Genomic DNA, 19,655 nt, shown 5'->3' on the forward strand with positions numbered 1-19,655 from the left:
GAGCCTGATGCAGGACTCGATCCCGGGACTCCAGGATCATGACCTGAGGCAAAGGCAGTCGCTTAACCAACTGAGCCACCCAGGCGTCCCAATCTTATAGATTCTTAAAAATTATGGCTACCTACATGATATGCAAAGACCACAGATGTAGTTCATATATCATTTGATCTTTTATATTATTTTAAAGATTTAAAACATGAGAAAAATCCAAAACGGAAATTAACAATCATTCATATTTCTACCACTCACTTTTTCAGTAAAATGATACATCTTCACTTTCAAACAGGGAAGAGAAGAATAAATTTGATAATATAATAATGATGATGGTAATAATAATAATAAATCTAATCAAAAGACTAAAAATAGGTGGTCAAATGTTAGGACTAAATAGATACTCTCTCCAAAAATGATGCTTTCTTTTCTTTTTTTTTTTCTTAATCTCTAAGCCAATGTGGGGCTTGAACTGACGACTCCAGATCAAGAGTCATATGCTTTTCTGACTGAGCCAGCTTTCTTGAAAAATTCTATCAGCTCTTGTTTCCCACATTTGTTTTTTGTTTTTTTTTTTCCTCATAAAGTTATAAGGAGTATTCTGCAGCTGTAAACTCTGGTTGCATTTCTGAAAATTAATTAGCAGATGACAGCTATCTCCCTTAAAAGATTCTTTGGTTTTAGAACCCATCAACTCTAGTCCAATTACTCTTCTCTTAGTATTTCTAATCGCTTTGCTCAACAAGCTATCAATTAATATTTGGCTGCTCAGGCACTGTTTACTTGATATATTTCCTTTAAAAAGAAAAATAAAGAGAAAAGATTTGCTTACCCAGACATCTACTTTTGCCTAAATTTGGTGTTGTATACATATATTGACTATTTCCAAGAAAAGTTCTTTTCACAACATCTTCTCATTTTCTCCATTTGATTTTTATGAATAATATCATCTTTTTGCACAACCTTCTTAATGAGATTACATATCCCAACTCATCTATTATTCTGTGTCTTACTTCTACTTGCAGATATTTTGATTGGCAGTTTAAATAATACCTTTTTTTTAAAGTAAAGAACAATACCTGGTATTTATATATATATCCCCCCCCCCCGCATACTTATATGTATTTTGAGGGTTTGATGTACACCTTACTTTAAAGCTGTCATAGACATAATAGTAGGATATTTTAACATTTATAAGAAAGATCATACACAAAGTGAACAGAACAAAAAAAAGAATAGAGATATTTTCATATACATACCCAGGAGGCTATCTAGAGGGTAGTGAAAATGGGATGTTTGCTACATTTGGTACCACTTTGCCGCTGGGACATTGAATTCTTTTTTTTTTTTTTTTTTTAAGATTTTATTTATTTATTTGACAGAGAGAGACACAGTGAGAGAGGGAACACAGGCAGGGGGAGTGGGAGAGGGAGAAGCAGGCTTCCCGCTGAGCAGGGAGCCCGATGCGGGGCTCGATCCTAGGACCCTGGGATCATGACCTGAGCTGAAGGCAGATGCTTAACGACTGAGCCACCCAGGCACCCCGACATTGAGTTATCTTAAGCAAGGGGCTCTAACCTGGGGTCCAAGAACAGAGTGGATATGCGAAATACCATCTTTATTTTCATTGACTTTTAGCTGCAATATAGCATTCCCAAACCACAGTGATATTGGTTGTGCCTATAACTCGGTCACCACAAAACTACATACGTATTTATATCACATTTCAGTTGTTAAAGCTATCTTGAAATATTGTCTATATTTATCACTACTATCTCTACTTTTAAAGTATGACAGTTATATTAACCCCATCATAAGATCTTATCATGCATTGTGTTAATGAAGAAGTACATATTTTAATGTATTATATTATTTTTTACTTTTTGATAACCTACTGGAATATTACTAGTTTTTTCTATAATCCTTGCATCTTTTTTTTTTTTTTTTTTAAGTAGGCTCCACTCCCAGCATGGAGCCCAATGCAGGGCTTGAACTTATGACCCTGAGATCAAGACCTGAGCTGAGATCAAGAGTCAGACGCTTAACTGACTGAGCCACCCAGGCACCCGTATAATCCTTGCATCTTATTTTAAGTATTTATGTATGAATACCTTATTCTGTGAAGAGGCATAGGCTTCACCAAACTGCCAAAGAGGCTGATGGCATAAAAAAAGTTAAGAAACTCTGAACTAGAGCAAGAGGATCAAAGCAAATTATTACAATCCCCTCTTTTTTTAAAATAAAGATTTTATTTATTTATTTGAGAGAGAGCGCGCGAACAAGTGGGGGCGGGGCGGAGCAGAGGAAGAGGGACAAGGAGACTTTGCGCTGAGCGCAGGGCCCAGCCCCACAAACCCTGAGATCAGGACCCTGAGATCACTACCCCAGCAGAAACCAAGAGTCAGAGGCTCAGGCTGAGCCACCCAGGTGCCGCTGCAATCCCCTCTTATCTGCAGTTTCGCTTTATGCAGTTTCGCTACCGCGGTTTCGCTTCCGCGGTTTCAGTTACCTGCAGTCAATGGGGAGCAGATGATCCTCTTTCTGACGAATCATCAGAAGTCAATAGTAGCCTACTGCTACGTCGCAGTGCCTGCGTCATTCACCTCACTTCAGCTCGTCACATAGGCGTCTTATCTCACATCATTGTTAGAAAGGTGAGTACATATAATAAGATACTTTTATTATAGCATTTATAGCATTTTGTTAGGTTGGTTTGATTTTAGTGTTAGTTATGGTTGTTAATCTCTTACTGTGCCTAATTTATAAATTAAACTTTATCACGGGCGTGTGTGTATAGGAAAAAACATAGTAAGGGGGGTGGAGGGTTAGGTGAAATACAAACTTCCAGCTATAGAATAATTAAGTCACAGGAATGAAAAGCACAGGGAATATTGTAATAACCTTGTATAGTGACAGATGTTAACAACACTTACTATGGTGAGCATTTTATAGTGTACATAATTGTCAAACCACGATGTGTTACACCTGAAACTAATATAATATTATACGTCAACCCTTCTTCAATTAAAGAAAAAACATAGTATATATAGGTGTCAGTACTATCCCTGGTTCCAGGCATCCGCTGGGAGTCTTGGTGGATAAGAGGAGACTCCTATACTTAGTATGTGCACTTGGCCTGTGATCTGCTCTAGTTTCCTTAGAGACTTGCCTAATTCTAATTGCTAATTCAGTGCAGTAGAATGAAATATTTTAAAATCATGGCTCTCCAGAATCCAGCTTTTAGTGGGCTTTTAGTTAGGGTCAGGACCCACATAAAAATCTCCACTATAGCATTCTTTCACTTGGCTGACTATTCTGGGTCAAGCTACTCTGGGTCATAAGGTGAATGATGAAGCCCCTAAGCTCATGTACCATTTCTTCCACAAAATGCAGGCCTGCAAGAAATAATTACAATGCAGAATGATAAACACTTCAACACCTTTTCAGCCTTCATTCACGCTCTCCTATGCCAACCCTGTGGTCCATATGCACAAACATATGGCTGGTGCTACCCCTTTGTTGTGTCCCCATTGCTTCTGTTATTCTTTCTGTGCTCCCTTTCCTTCTTCTCTAGACTCTGGCCATCAAGATCTTATTCATTTTTCAAAGCCCCATTTGTATATGATAAATAAAAACAACACAGTACAGTATATACATGAAAAAAGGGTTTAGTATCTCATAATTCTCCTTAAATATCTTTTCCTCTTCCATGAAGTTCTCTTTAATACCTAGTGATATTCTTTTTTTTATCAACTCATAGATCATTTTTTTTTCAAATAACATATAATACTGAAAGCATCCTGCCTTGTGCAACTGAAATATTTGTGTATTTTTTTCTACTTGATGGTGGGCTCCTTGAGGACCAGATATAACTGACTCATCACTGTATTCTTTAGTACGAAAGAGTGCTTGAGATACCACCTAGTATGTATTTGTTGAATGAATACATAAGTTAATATTGCTGGAAAGAAGAGCAAATCATATTAGTGTAGAAAAGTATTTTCAAAGGGGTCATTTCTGAGCATAGCTGATCCGTCAATCGATTTTAACTTGTGCCTAAAACTGGTCCTTGCCAAGCAATTCTTTTGGGATTAATTAGAATAAGAATTTGTTAACTGTTCTTGCTTATGTGAATGCTTCATATTCTCATAAAGTAAAATGTGTGATGAATATAAAGTCTAACTTCTACACTATTTAAATTTTTTAAAGTTTAATTAATTTTTAGTAATCTCTACACCCAACGTGGGGCTCGAACTCTCAACCCAAGACTAAGATGCTCTTCCGATTGAGCTAGCCAGGTGCCCTTAAGTTTTTTTTTAAATATTTATCTATCACTTATAAAGAGCAATTTATAGAGATGTTTCATTTTTTTAATAACATTTTCTATGATATTTTTAACAACACCTGAAAGATAATTTCAGTACCATAAAGTTCATTTGAGAAGAGAAAATATATCCTTTGGGACACATCATGTTTCAGCAACAAATAACATACAAAATCAGTGGGTTCACATAATAGTTTAATTCTTGCTCATACTACATGTTCATCATAGATGGAGAAAGTATACTCAGAGGTACATTCAGAAGGTACACCCATGCTGAGCGAGGATCAGTTTTTACATGTGGCAGGGAAAGAGAATCTGAAAAATCACCCAATGATACTTAATTTAGAAATAACGTACAGCACTTTTTCTTTTTTTGGCCAAAGAAGTTATATGTTCATATATAGCCTCAACATTGGTAAGGAAGTGCATTACCATGTGCCTCAAAAGAAAAGAACATGAATATTTTTTAAAAGTTCTAATATTAATCTAATCAGTTTATGGGGATTTATTTTTAACTTTTTCTTATTTCCCAGTGTTACCTGTTGGGTAAAACCTAGAGACCAGACCAGGGGTTTTTGTTGAGACAATGTAATGTTATTACATTTTAGATTACATAAAAAGTTAACCATAGAGCTACTATACAGGACTTCCATTCTAGTCATGATTTTATTTTTTAATTTTTTTTTAAAGATTTTATTTATTTATCTGACAGAGAGAGACACAGCGAGAGAGAGAACATAAGCAGGGGGAGTGGGAGAGGGAGAAGCAGGCTCCCCGCAGAGCAGGGAGCCCGATGCGGGGCTTGATCCCAGGACCCTGAGATCATGACCTGAGCTGAAGGCAAATGCTTAACGACTGAGCCACCCAGGCACCCCCTAGTCATGATTTTAAATGTGCATTCTTACATCTTATTTGTGCCTGGAATTTTCTTCAAAGGCAAATAATAATAAGAGCTTTAAGAAAACTGTGATCTTGTAACATTACTAAGTATTATTTTATTAAGAAATATTTAAAGATCAAAAGGACTCATTATGCCAATGGAAGCAGATTGATGAAATATTAGATAACTTTGTGCTGTTTGCGGTAAAACTCTTTTTGTGTGCCCTTGTGAAGGAGACTGTTGACTGCTTACCCAAATAACTATTTGTCCTTTCCTCCTCAATGACAAAACTTTGATTTTATTTAGTCATGTGAGGAGGAGAGAGAGGTTTCTCAGTCTTCGTTCTAGCTAGGTTCAGTCATCTGATTAAGATTTGGCCCCTGGGGGCGCCTGGGTGGCTCAGTTGGTTAAGCAACTGCCTTCGGCTCAGGTCATGGTCCTGGAGTCCCGGGATCGAGTCCCGCATCGGGCTCCCTGCTCAGCAGGGAGTCTGCTTCTCCCTCTGACCCTCCTCCCTCTCATGCTCTCTGTCTCTCATTCTCTCTGTCTCAAATAAATAAATAAAATCTTAAAAAAAAAAAAAAAAAAAGATTTGGCCCCTGGACTATAAGCAGAAGTGCTGTGTTGAATTTTTGCGAAGCTTTTCAAAATGGAGAGGGCACACTCTTTCCACCATCCTTCCTCTTTTTCTGCTGCTGTCTAGGATGTGGATATGATGGTTGGAGTTGTGGAAATTTTCAGTAAGTGCATAGGGAATTTCCTGCTGCTTGACCCAGAGCCTGGAGGTGCCATAAAGCAAATAGTCACGATCCCAGAAAATGAAGAAACTCTAACATTTCAGAGAAATCAACCTTTTAGTGAACTTGTGATTACTCTATCTTAATTCATCATAGGATTTGGGGCTCAGCCGTCCATGTCAGTCATAAAATGACAAACCAAGGACTTGTATAAACTGGTCAGTCCCTTTTCCTCGAGAAATTTTGTGGCTTTGCCTTTGTAAGTCCCACCTTTGCCTTTGATCTGGGTGATAGTCTTCACAGAGGTATATGGAGTAAATCCTTAATCCTTTAAACTAATGGCTCTGTCTTATTCTTTGGAGGTCAATCTGCAGGAAATTGACTCCACTATGTTGGCTCATGTTCTTCCTGACTTATGCTGGATCATGACTCCCTCACTCAATGTTTCACCAACTTTATGTTTCTTTTATCACAGGGAGGGTTGAGAGAACTGAGAAAGTTCAGTAATATAAATGTAAATGGAAGAGACTACATGAGAAAAAATAATAAATCTTGAGACCATGGTAGACACACTTCTTAAGCTTTACTTCATGCTGACTTGGTAATTATTTCAGATGAGTACTTCTAAGGTTTCCTTTCCTGCCAAAATTAAATTATAAATATTTTTAAACTCGTGATTCCATTTTATTTTTGGCTTGGCAAATATACCATAACAAGAAAAATGCCTTTACCTATAACTTTAGTGTCTATGGCTTCAGTAACTTTGGAACTTTGGATCTAGTCAAATACATTCCAGAACATTATATAAAGAAACAAACATGGTAAAGTCTGTGAGACAGAATTCTTATATTGCATCCCAAATTGTGAAAGTAGACTTAATTTTGCTGTTCATTAAACTGAGTCAATATTTTGTTTCTTATGCTCAAAGATACCTACAGCACTGCTTTGAAGTTTGACTCTAGTTTAATATGTGATACTGTAAATTATTCAAAAGTACAAGTAAAGAAAATCTTTTGAGACAACTCAGGTGAAATCTACATCATAAAGCAACCATTTAGTCAAGAAGATGCAAGGGACTGAAAAGTTAGATTTCTAGATGAACTGTTTATTGAGTGTTTGGCAATAATAATATTTGATATCTACAAATAAGTTAACATAAGATATCTAAAATCTCCTGGTATGATATGTTATAGTATGATATGTAGTGTGGTATGGTATGGTATAGTATTAAAGCTCAACTTATTAATTCATGTTGTATTGTTTACTAAAGTCAAAAGAGAAAGCAAGGCTTTGAATGCCCTAGTTAAGCATAACATGCGCATTCAATAAAGCAAATGCACTGAGAGCAAATGGTATCTTCTTTAACAACTTTTCTCACAAAACAACCAATAGGGAAATCAAACATCTTATACAATCTTTAGAATTTCTTAAAAATATTGGCTTAAGTACAATTCACTTTTGGAAATTAAAATACATTAATTTTAATCTTGGCAAGATTGGCCCAAGCATTGTAATGATTTCAGATGACGTTAACGTTGGGAAGTCCCATGTAATCAAAATTACCCCAACTTTTACCTGTTGAGCCATTTTTACATCTAAAGGGATCACACAGACAGAAACAAAGGGTGTAAAATATACTAATGGAATAGTGATAAAGGCTAGTATATCAATCGATTTCATTAATATAAATCTACATTATTTTCTTTTGCCTTGCCATTCCATAATTGTCATATCAATACTTCTTAATCTGTTTCACCCTTGATAGTTTTCTGTAGTTTAAAAGATATTAGAAGGATGCCTGGGTGGCTCAGTCATTAACCGTCTGCCTTCAGCTCAGGTCATGATGCCAGGGTCCTGGGATCAAGTCCCACATCTGGCTCCTTGCTCAGTGAGGAGCCTGCTTCTCCCTCTCCCTCTGCTGCTCCCCCTGCTTGTGCTCTCTCTCTCTCTGACAAATTAATACGTAAAGATCTTTAATTAAAAAAATAAATAAAAGATATTAGAATTATGGAGTGCCTGGGTGGCTCAGTCAGTTAAGTGACTGCCTTTGGCTCCGGTCATGATCCCAGGGTCCTGGGGGTCTGCTTCTCCCTCTGCCCCCTTCACCCCTGCTCATGCTCATTCACACTGTTTCTCTTTTTCTCAAATAAATAAAATCTTTAAAAAAAAGAAAGATAAAAGATATTAGAATTATAAAGCAATTTAAGTTTTAAAAACCCTACTTCCATATTCAGAATTCAATGACTCTAAACTATGAACGCTGACTTCACAAATCAGATAGAAGAAGTTTAAATATTAATGTTATCAATTGCATATTTATTCGGTTACCATGCACATGAACCTAGTAACACATAAACAGATATATTTAAATAAAAGTGTGAATAATATAAATTATTTGAATAAATTAAATTTGTAAATTTAGATTAAATTTATTTAGTGCAAATTATACTGAATTCCCTCTGATAATTAGCAGTTTATAAAATAAAAATATTTACCAGTGGTTCATGTGGTTAACTAATTGTCCAGATTCAGTTCATTGTTATGGTAAAGATACAAATGTTCAGGATTCCACCAAAATGACACTGAAATAAATGAAACAAGAATTATTTAGAATTCTAATGCACCAAAATCCACATGACCACAAAAAAATTCTTCTCCCTTTTTCCATCATGAAAAATCATTATGATCAGAATTATACAATTTAAAAAGTCTAAGTCTTCTCATTTTGCCTTTCAAAACATACATGTTTGAAGAGAAAGCACAGATTCCCAGGCCCCTTCTTGTGGAGAGTCTGATTCAGTTGATGTGGAATGGGACCCAGAAATCGATGTATTAAAATAAATACCCCGAGATAGCCTTATCAGAGAAGTTGAGAAGAAGTGAGCTAGCCTAAGGAGGAGATTTTGGGAAAGCCCATAATCTACCAAAGGCCACTTCTGTGCCTCCGTCAGTCACGCCTCATATTGCCTTGCCCACTCCTATGAGCAAAAAGATCTTAGGGTAAGTGGAGAGATTGCTTCTTCCAGCCAACTTTTTCATAATCATTTTGGTGTTCCTCAAACCAATATTCAAAGAAAAAGAAAAAAAAGGAGGAGGAGGGGAAACCATAACATGTATATACATGATGCTGTGTTATATATATATCTTCTTTTTTATCATCTTTATGCCAAAGCTTAATTTAAATACTTTATTCCTTATATCAACATTTTGATTGAGTATTCTTCTTTAATAGCTGTACTAGCAAAAATTTAGAATAAAAAATATAGGGCAACTTCTGAATGTAGAAAAATTTAATCAATAAAAACAGATCAGTAATAAGATTAATTAAAGTTTTGTTTTAACTTTTTAAAAAATATTTTATTTATTTATTTGTCAGAGAGAGAGAGAAAGAGCACAAGCAGGGGGAGCAGCAGGCCGAGGGAGAAGCAGACTCCCTGCTGAGCAAGAAGCCCGATGTGGGACTCAATCCCAGGACCCTGGGATCATGACCTGAGCTGAAGGCAGATGCTTAACTGACTGAGACACCCAGGCAGAGCAATTAAAGGGTTTTTTTTTTTACACTCTTGCACACATATGTGCATACCTACCCACACACACCCACATTCATACACCTGTAATATTTTGACACTTGAAAACTAATATCAGATTCTCTCCTCTTTTTTTAAAGTTTTTATTTATTTATATTTATTATTATTATTTTTTTAGAGAGGGAGAGTGGTGGGGAGGGGCAGAAGGAGAGGGAGAGAGAGAATCTTAAGCAGGCTCCCTGCCCAGTGTGGATCCCAACGTGGGGCTTGGTCTCACAACCCTGAGAACATGATCTGAGCCAAAATCAAGACTCAGATGCTTAACCGACTCACCCAGATGCCCCTTCAGTTTTTATTTTAATCACCCAGTGCTTATAATGACAAGTGCACTCCTTAATCCCCATCACCTGTATCACCCATCCCCCCACCCACCTCCCCTCTGGTAACCATCAGTTTGTTCTCTAAAGTTAAGAGTCTGTTTCTTAGCTTCTCTCTCTCTCTCTTTTTTTCCCCCTTTGCTCATTTGTTTTGTTTCTTAAGTTCCACATATGAGTGAAATGGTATTTGTCTTTCTCTGACTGACTTATTTTGCTTGGTATTATATTCTCTAGCTCCATCCATGTCATTGCAAATGGCAAGATTTCATTCTTTTTTATGGCTGAATAATATTCCATTGTATAATTATACCACTTCTTATTCTGTTCATCAATCAATGGACATTTGGGCTACTTCCATATCTTGGCTATGGTAAATAATGCTGCTCTAATCATAGGGGTGCATGTATCCCTTTGAATTAGTGTTTTTGCATTCTTTAGGTAAATACCTAGTAAATACCCAATTGCTGGAACACAGGGTAGTTCTATTTTTAACTTTTGGAGGAACCTCTGTACTGTTTTCCACAGTGGCTGCACCAGTTTGCATTCCCACCAACAGTGCAAGAGGGTTCCCCTTTCTCCACATCCTCACCAACACATGATTTCAGCCATTCTAACAGGTGTGAGGTGATATCTCATTGTGGTTTTGATTTGCATTTCCCTGATGATGAATGATGTTGAGCATCTTTTCATGTGTCTCTTGGCCATATGGATGTGATCTTTAGAGAAATGTCTATTCATGTGTTCTGAGAATTTTTCACTTTTATTTTTTTCTTCTGCCCATTTTATAATTGGATTATTTGGGTTTTGGGTGTTGAGTTGTATAAGTTCTTTATATATTTTGGATACTAACATTTTATTGGATATGTCATTTGCAAATATCTTCTCCCATTCCATAGGCTGCCTTTTAGTTCTGTTGATTGTTTCCTTCACTGTGCAGAAGGTTTTATTTTGATGTAGTCCCAATAGTTTAGTTTTGCTTTTGTTTTCCTTGGCTCAGGGGACCTATCTAGAAAAAAGTTGCTGCAGCTGATGTCAGAGAAGTTACTGTCTGTGTTCTCTTCTAGGATTTTTATGGTTTCAGGTCTGACATTTAGGTGAGACAAGAATTTTTTTTTTCTCCAATTTATAACTGAATCTTTATCAAGCATCACTCACACTCTTCTGCAGTTTTCACAGTTATTTTTTCAAAGAGATTACAGTTATAAATTAAAGATCACCACAACACAATTTTGAAGATCAATATGGACAAGTTTTCAACATAAGAATGAATTTTTTTTATCCTAATAAAGCATGAATAAGAATACATAGAACAGTTCAAAGAAAAGGAATGAACATGAATCAGATCAAAGTTGTAAAATACTTATACAAAATAAGGTTATATCAGCCCATAGTGTGCCGAGAAAAAGGTATGGGGAGACAGATAAATCTGGTTAATGACTTTATGAAAACAGTAGAAGGGATAATCTTAGATAAATATAAATAATTTAAAATTGTATGCTAAAAACTATCTCCTAAGTGCTAATAAAGAACAAATAATTTGAAGCAAAATGAGGTTAATGTAGCCTGACAAGATAGAGATAAGAATAGAGACAGTATTTCCTCACCAAAGATGATAGTTGCAAACATTGATGTAATTCTGTATAAATGTTATCAGCAGCACACTCACATTTCATTTTCAGTTTCTTCTGCAAATTGATAAATCTGCAATTACCCTTTTAGCAATTCCAGTGTATATAAAAACGTTTACTGGGAATTAGGTGACCCTGGTCAGGAGAATTTTCAATTTTACTCCTATTGTTGTATTCTCATTTGAAAAAAATCTAATTGTGTAAATGACTAAAGAAAAGCTGAACATATTCAGATCACTAGATTCCCCTTAAAGTGTCAGTCCTTTCATGCATGAAATGAGTCTCAAGTAGCCTGAAGGGGTAGGATTTTCAAAAGTACTTAACTCTCATTTTCCACCTCCTCGAACTCAATTTCATAAATAAGAAAGGACTATGACTCATTGAAAGTGGTTATTATTATTAAATATAAAATGTTTCTTTTGTGCATAAATCCTGGGCCTAGAAGGGGCACATTTGCTAAGTCATTCAATTTTAATAAAATTATATCGATAATTGCTGTTATTTGGGGCTTATAAAGGAAATATCTAAAACTTAAGATAGGTGTTTCACTCACATTTATTTTGGTCCCAAAGGTATTCATGGCTGTCTCAGCACAGTGTCATATACAGTACAATGAAAAGACATGTAGTCAGAAAGCATGAGCATGGGGATTGGATTTGGGTCACAAATGTCAGTGACCCACTTTCAAGGAAGAAAAATATAAATTAGAAGACATACAGATTATTAAAATATAGAAAAAGAGTTAAGGGCACCTGGGTGGCTCAGTTGGTTAAGCGACTGCCTTCGGCTCAGGTCACGATCCTGGAGTCCCGGGATCGAGTCCCGCATCGGGCTCCCTGCTCAGCAGGGAGTCTGCTTCTCCCTTTGATCCTTACCCCTCTCATGCTCTCTCTCTCTATCTCATTCTCTCTCTCAAATAAATTAAAAAAAAAAAAAGAGTTAAAACAGTACAGCAATGTTTACATTATTTTTTAAGAAGTTACTGATTGTCAATAGCACTGATGTGTAGAAAGAGCCAACAGGAAAATGAAAGCAAATCAGAAGAGCTTGCCCTATGTGTTAAAAGATTAATTAGAATTACTAAAAGATAAATGAGTTGTGTTCTAAGTAAAACATTAAACTCACAGCTTCAAAACTCTGTAATAACCAGTCAGAGCCCAGAAGAATACTAGAGTCTAGAAATGAGTAAAGTGACTAAGACATTATCCCTCTCTTACAGAATCATATAATCCAGGAAAATTCAAATGGCAAATAGACAAATGAAAAAAGGATGGCAAGAGGTTTTGAATGAAAAACCCATTGGGGGAGGTTGCATTTGAGATGGGCCTTAAAGAGTGCTATGATATTGAATAGACTGTGTTTGGGGCAAGGAAAATGGTGTATTCTATCAGAAAGGAAAAGCTGTATAAGACACTATATAAAAATGTACGAAACTGTACAAGCTATATAAAGCACTTTATGGAAGGTGATAAGTAACACAATGACATTCAAGAAAGAAGAAGAAGTACAACTTGGATCATGCATGAGATAAGAGGGGACAAGTAGTGGGTGAAAAGACTGAGTCGTGTCAGGGCTACATTGTGGAGATACTGGATATCGGAATAAAGGACTTGGTGTGTGAACAAGAAATGATGCAACAATCAGGTAGATCAAACAGAAGTGGTTGGGAAAAGTACTTTTCTCAGGAAAGACATATTATAATAAGGTAGGAATGATAATTATATTGATTAACAAGATAACTTAAAGATGGGGGTAGGAATAAATTCAAGATAAAATCCAAAACTACAGAGGAATAACAAATAGCAAGGCCAATAAATGTTGCCAAAATGTAAGTTGGAGTCAAAAATAGGCTCCAACCTATTGGAGGACGAGGATCAGAAAAAGGAAGAGTTCTTTCTGTCAGTTTATATAGTGCCTAAGATATCCTAGAAAAGGATGTGGGTAGTGGGGGAGAAGTATTCATAGCAAAGGAGTATTGAGGTTGGTATGAGGCAGAGATTAAAAGACACACAGACACCAAGTGAGTCATCATCTTTCTGCACTTCCACGAAATGAAAATTTGCTGTGTCTTAATGGCACATACTCAAGTTAGCAACTGAAAATGAGCTGGGCCTGGCCTAGAAATGCAAGTGGTAAAATGTTAGAAGAGACTTAAAGTGTCATGTAGAAATAGGTGATGATATTTGGTAGCATTTATTGGAGAATAACACTATCCTCTCAGATAATCCAAAGTCCACACTTCCTTATAAACTCCTCTCCTTCTTGGGAAGAAGGAAAGGGTTTTTTGTTGTTGTGGTTGTTTTTTTTGTTTTTTGGGTTTTTTTTTTTTTTGTCAATAAGCAGTAAGGTTTACCAATAAAAGTGCCTTGGAAGAGGATTGTTAGTAAAAAATAGGATAGCTGGTTTGCCTCTGCAGGAAAATTGCCTATGATTATTATTTGAGGAAAATTAAGAAATATATCAGGACCCCAGATTTTCTCACCAATATTCCATGATCTCACATTTCTTCAATAGAGAAAACATTAGACAATAGACACAGGGAAATGATTTCAGAGATAAACAGAATAAAAACAAAATTAAAGAATTTGATTCTCAGGTTCACTTTTGTAGCCTAAGGAAGTAAATTTCAAAATGAAAAATATGTCCCGGGGCGCCTGGGTGGCTCAGTCGGTTAAGCGGCTGCCTTCGGCTCAGGTCATGATCCTGGAGTCCCGGGATCGAGTCCCGCATCGGGCTCCCTGCTCAGCAGGGAGTCTGCTTCTCCCTCTGACCCTCCCCCTCTCATGCTCTCTCTCTCTCTATCTCATTCTCTCTCTCAAAAAAAAAAAAAAAATATGTCCCTACTTGGCCCTATGTGTGATGGACTAGCTTATGGGTCTGATCCAAAAAGTGCTGTCTAGGGTGATGGGAAATGTGGGGGGTTTTTTGGAGAATGGGGAAAACTAGTAGCAGAACGCTCTAGGCTCAAGTCTGGGGTTAATAAAATTTTTTGAACCCTTTCTTAGTATACATGACTTAAAGTAGGTAACAGTATAAAAGTTATTTCAAAAACTCTTTGAAAACATATATAATAGTATAAGCATGTAATAATTTATTTGGTAAATGAAAAAATATTCATCTCAAAGGAAAAATATACTTCATAATTAAGACAATACAGTGGGAAACCAGATAAAACTCTGAATGAAAGAATTTTCATAACTTTCTTTATGATACATTTCAATGAAAAAAGCAAAAGAAATTATGCTTTGCCACTCTTACATTTAAAAATTGTTCAAATAAATCAAATTTATTTAAAAACAAGATTCAAATGTGAAATATATTTCAAAACATAATGATTCCTCTATATCTATCCAACCAAAAAGAACTTCAGTTGTTTAGATCTTTGATTTCTTTCTTCTGAGGATCATGTTGCACTACTAGACTAGCAAAAGACAGAGAATTAAACCAACAAATGGGGGAAAACCTCTTAATAGAAAGGATGCTGGAGCAGAAATCATCTAGTAACTAGATGTCTAGTAAACTAGATGCAAGTCCTGCTGCTACACTGTACTATGACCTCGGATTGGATGGTATTGAATTGGATTACCTGGGTCTCATTTTCCTCATTAGTAACTAGAAGAGGGGAGATGATCATGAACTTAGTGGTGGATTTAATATGCTATGATTTCATAATTTCCCCAGCTTTCACACTAGACTAGCAGTACCATTGATATACTGTAACCCTAGAGAGCACTCTGTTGATTGCCTTCCTAACAGTCACTTTTCCTTTCTTCTTCACTACTTATCCCACTTTTTGTAAATGTACCATTTCCTTTACCAAAGACTGGTTTATCCACAAGCATGGTATGCAATTCTCAAAATGAGACGCAAGGGGAACTCTGCTGTATGGGACTGGGAAAGATTTGCCTCCCAGGAAAATAGAAGCACAAGGAGAGATGACATTTGTCTTCCACCAGGAATAGCTGAATGAAGGTGTTATGTAAGATCTTCAGTAGCTTTTTGGGGTTTATTAGTGTACATACCTAAAATGAGGCCAGCAGGCTGAGAATAGCTGAGCAAAAATGAATCTCTTAACATTTTTTTTAAAGATTTTATTTATTTGGGCACCTGGGTGGCTCAGTTGGTTAAGCGACTGCCTTCAGCTCAGGTCATGATCCCAGGGTCCTGGGATCGAGTCCCGCATCGGGCTCCCTGCTCTGTGGGGAGCCTGCTTCTCCCTCTCCCACTCCCCCTGCTTGTGTTCCCTCTCTTGCTGTGTCTCTCTCTGTCAAATAAATAAATAAAATCTTTAAAAAAAAATAAAAAATAAAGATTTTATTTATTTATTTATTTGAGAGAGAGAGAGAACTAGCATGAGAAGGGAGAGGGTCAGAGGGAGACGCAGGCTCCCCGCTGAGCTGGGAGCCCCATGCAGGACTTGATCCCAGGATTCCAGGATCATGACCTGAGCTGAAGGCAGTTGCTCAACCAACTGAGCCACCCAGGCACCCTCTTAACATTTTTTAAAAAGATTTTATTTATTTATTTGACAGAGAGAGAGCGCAAGCTGGGGGAGCGGCAGGCAGAGGGAGAGGGAGAAGCAGGCTCCCCGCTGAGCAAGGAGCCCAATGTGGGGCTTGAACCCAGGACCCCGGGATCATGACCTGAGCCAAAGGCAGATGCTTAACCAACTGAGCCACCCAGGTGCCCATGAATCTCTTATCATTTTTTTTTTAAAGATTTTATTTATTTATTTGAGAGAGAGAGAATGAGAGACAGAGAGCATGAGAGGGAGGAGGGTCAGAGGGAGAAGCAGACTCCCCACCGAGCAGGGAGCCCGATGCGGGACTTGATCCTGGGACTCCAGGATCATGACCTGAGCCGAAGGCAGTCGCTTAACCAACTGAGCCACCCAGGCGCCCCCTCTTATCATTTTGATGATGAAATGAACAGTTACCCATATAATCTTCATCACCTGATTTCATGTAATATAAAATATTGAATTTTCTTATCTTTATTTTTTTTTAAGATTTATTTATTTAAAGGAGAGAGAGTGAGAGAGTGAGCAAGCAGGGAGAGGGGCAGGAAGAGAGGGAGAAGAAGAGAGAGAATCTCCAGCAGACTCCTTACTGAGCACAGAGCCTGACGTGGGGCTCAATCTCACAGCCCTTAGATCATGACCTGAGCTGAAATCGAGTCAGATGCTTCATCGACTGAGCCCCCAGGCACCCCTGGATTTTCTTATCTTTAAACCCCTTGTATTCATGTATTCTGTTATTTGTGGCTAAAAAGTCCTAAGTGACAAAAACAAAAATAGAAAATATTTAAGAGCGAAGTTAAAGTATCTATTCACCTTTAAGTCCCTTCAGTGCTCAGTATATACTGCATAGTAAAAGCTACATAAATGTTTTCAATTTAATTTAATTTGATTTGTTTTGGGGGGATGAGGAGCACCTGGGTGGCTCAGTTGTTTTTAAGTGCCTGACTCTTGGTTTGGCCCAGGTCATGATCTCTGGGTTGTGAGATCGAGCCCCATGTGGGCTTGGTGCTCATTGTGGAGTCTTCTTAAGAGATTCTCTCTCTCCATGTCCCTCCTCCTCTGTCTCTCCCTCTGCTCATGCTCTCTATCTCTCTCTAAAATAAATAAATTAATCAAAATCTTATTTTTTAAAAAAGATTTATCTATTTACTCATAAATAAATCTAACAAAATTTTAAAATTTATAAATGTGGGGTGCCTGGGTGGCTCAGTTGGTTAAACATCTCCCTTCAGCTTAGGTCATGATCTCGAGGTCCTGGGATTGAGCTTCATGTCGGACTCCTTGCTCGGGGGGAGCCTGCCTCTCCCCCTTCCTCTGGCCCCCACTTGGGCTTTCTCTCTCTCTATAGTGCTCTCTCTCTCTCTCTCAAATAAACAAAATCTTTAAAAAAATAAAATTTATAAATCTAGCAAAATAAATACAATATCTACATGAGGAAAGCTATAAAACTGTGATGAAAGAAAGAAAGAAGTGGAGAGACATTCCATGTTCATGGATAGGAAGACTCAATATTGTCAAGATGTCACTTCTTCCCAACTTAATCTGTAGCGTCATTGCAATCCCAATCAAAATCCCAGCAATTTATTTTTTGATATCAACAAACTCATTCTAAAATTTATATGGAGAGGCAAAAGATCCAGATTAGCCAACACAATATTGAAGGAGAAGGACAAACTCAGAGGACTGACACTACCTGACTTTAAGACTTACTATGAGGCTACAGTAATCAAGATAGTATGGTACTGATGAAAGAATAGACAGGCCAATGGAAAAAAATAGAAATTCCAGAAATAAGTACACATAAATATAGCCAACTGACCTTTAACAAAGGAGCAAAGGTACTACAATGGACCAAAGATGGTCTTCGCAATAAATGGTTCTGAAGAAAACTGGACATTCATATGCAAAAAAATAATCTAGACACAGACCTTATACCTGTCACAAAATTTAACTCATAATGGATAAATGTAGAACACAAAACTATAAAACTCTGAGAAGATAATATAAAATAAAAATCTAGATGATCTTGGGTAGGCAATAAAATATAAATAACAGGAAAGGCATGATCCATGAAAGAAATGATAAACTAGACTTCATTAAAATATTAAAAAAATATTTGCAAAAGACATATGTGATAAAGAACTATTATCTAAAATATAGAAAGAACTCTTAAAGCTCAACAAGTAAACAAAAACTCCACTAAAAATGGGCCAAAGACCTGAATAGACACCTTACCAAAAATGATAGGCAGACAGAAGATAAGGATATGAAAAAATGCTCCATATCCTATGTCATTAGAGAAATACAAATTAAAACAACAGTGAGATTCCACCACATACCTGTCAGAATGGCCCAAATCCTAAACACTGACAATATCAAATGCTGATGAGGATGTGGAATAACAGTAACTTTCATACATGGCCGATGGGAATGCAAAAAGTTATAACCACTTTGGAAGACAATTTGTCAATTTCTTACAAAACTAAACATACTCTTACTATACTGTATGATACAGCAGTCATGCTTTTTGGTATCTACTCAAGTGAGTTGAAAATTTATCTTTTTTTTTTAAAGGCTTTTTGTTTGTTTTTTGTTTTTTTAAGTAAGCTCTACACCCAACATGGGGCTTGAACTCACAACCCTGAGAACAAGAGTCACATGCTCCAGGCGCCTGGGTGGCTCACATGGTTAAGCATCTGCCTCCGGCTCAGGTCATGATCCCAGGGTCCTGGTTTGGAGCTTCATGTAGGGCTACCTGCTCGTCAGGGAGCCTGTTTCTCCCACTCTCTCTGCTCCTCCCCACTGCTCATGCTGTCTCTCTCTCTCTCAAATAAATAAATGAATAAAATCTTTAAAAAAAAAAGAAATAAAGAATATTTTCGTGGGGAAGAATGACATGAAAGGGAGAATATATAATAACTATATATTCCTGCTGGCAGTATTCTACAACAGGACCTATCATTGGCACAGCAACTCAGCCAGTTGCCCTTCCATTTGCCAAAGAGGACATAAGAAAACAAATTAAATATTAATAAATGAGCACAATGCTGTATTGCACAGTATATTACTGTGGTACAGTGCTAAATATTAGTAATAATTACCAGTGGAGACATCAATTTAATGTTGACATTTTAAAATTTAACTCTCTCTGCCACGTAATGTGGTCAATAAATTTGGCTGATAAAATAGTAGGGTATTGGAATTGGTAGAAGCTTGATTATTATCCACTAAGTTAAATATTCCTCCATTCAGCAAATCTTAGACATCTGTATGTTTTTACTGAAAATATGCTCAAACTTCCAAATTTAAATTTTGGCTATGCAATAAAATAAGCGTATCTTGAGTCAACATATCTGTGGAAATTTTATAAAAAAGCAAAAAAGTGAATCACATTATATGATACTTGCAATGAGTTTTATATTCCTCCAAGGGACAGCTTATTATATCACAGCATTAAACCAAACTGTAAAAAAGGTTTAAAATACAGTAAGTATACAAAATATTTTAGATGGTTGCAATTGTGGACTGGATGTGAAAGTCCAAATGGAATTACAGGTCCAAATAAAATGAAATATAGTATTACTATAGAGATCTTCACACATTTAACTTACTTAAAAATAAAAGTGAGAAAAATGATATTTTAATTTTTGCTACTGAATTAGAAAATGTTAA

General features: G+C 36.7%; 1 protein-coding gene across 1 annotated transcript in view; it reads left to right on the forward strand.

The window, feature by feature from the left end:
- The first annotated feature begins 2,611 nt into the window (after nucleotides 1-2,611).
- MAGEB16 (MAGE family member B16) overlaps nucleotides 2,612-19,655 on the forward strand; it is a 108,961-nt gene continuing 91,917 nt past the window's right edge. Inside the window, exon 1 of the mRNA XM_064574823.1 lies at nucleotides 2,612-2,645. The gene's annotated coding sequence lies outside the window, so the exon portion shown is untranslated. The remainder of the gene's footprint in view (nucleotides 2,646-19,655) is intronic.

The sequence above is a fragment of the Mirounga angustirostris genome, unplaced genomic scaffold (genome assembly GCF_029215605.1).
Source record: "Mirounga angustirostris isolate CCGP_5_RB_7025 unplaced genomic scaffold, mMirAng1.0.hap1 SCAF_11, whole genome shotgun sequence".
Classification (NCBI taxonomy): Eukaryota; Metazoa; Chordata; class Mammalia; order Carnivora; family Phocidae; genus Mirounga; species Mirounga angustirostris.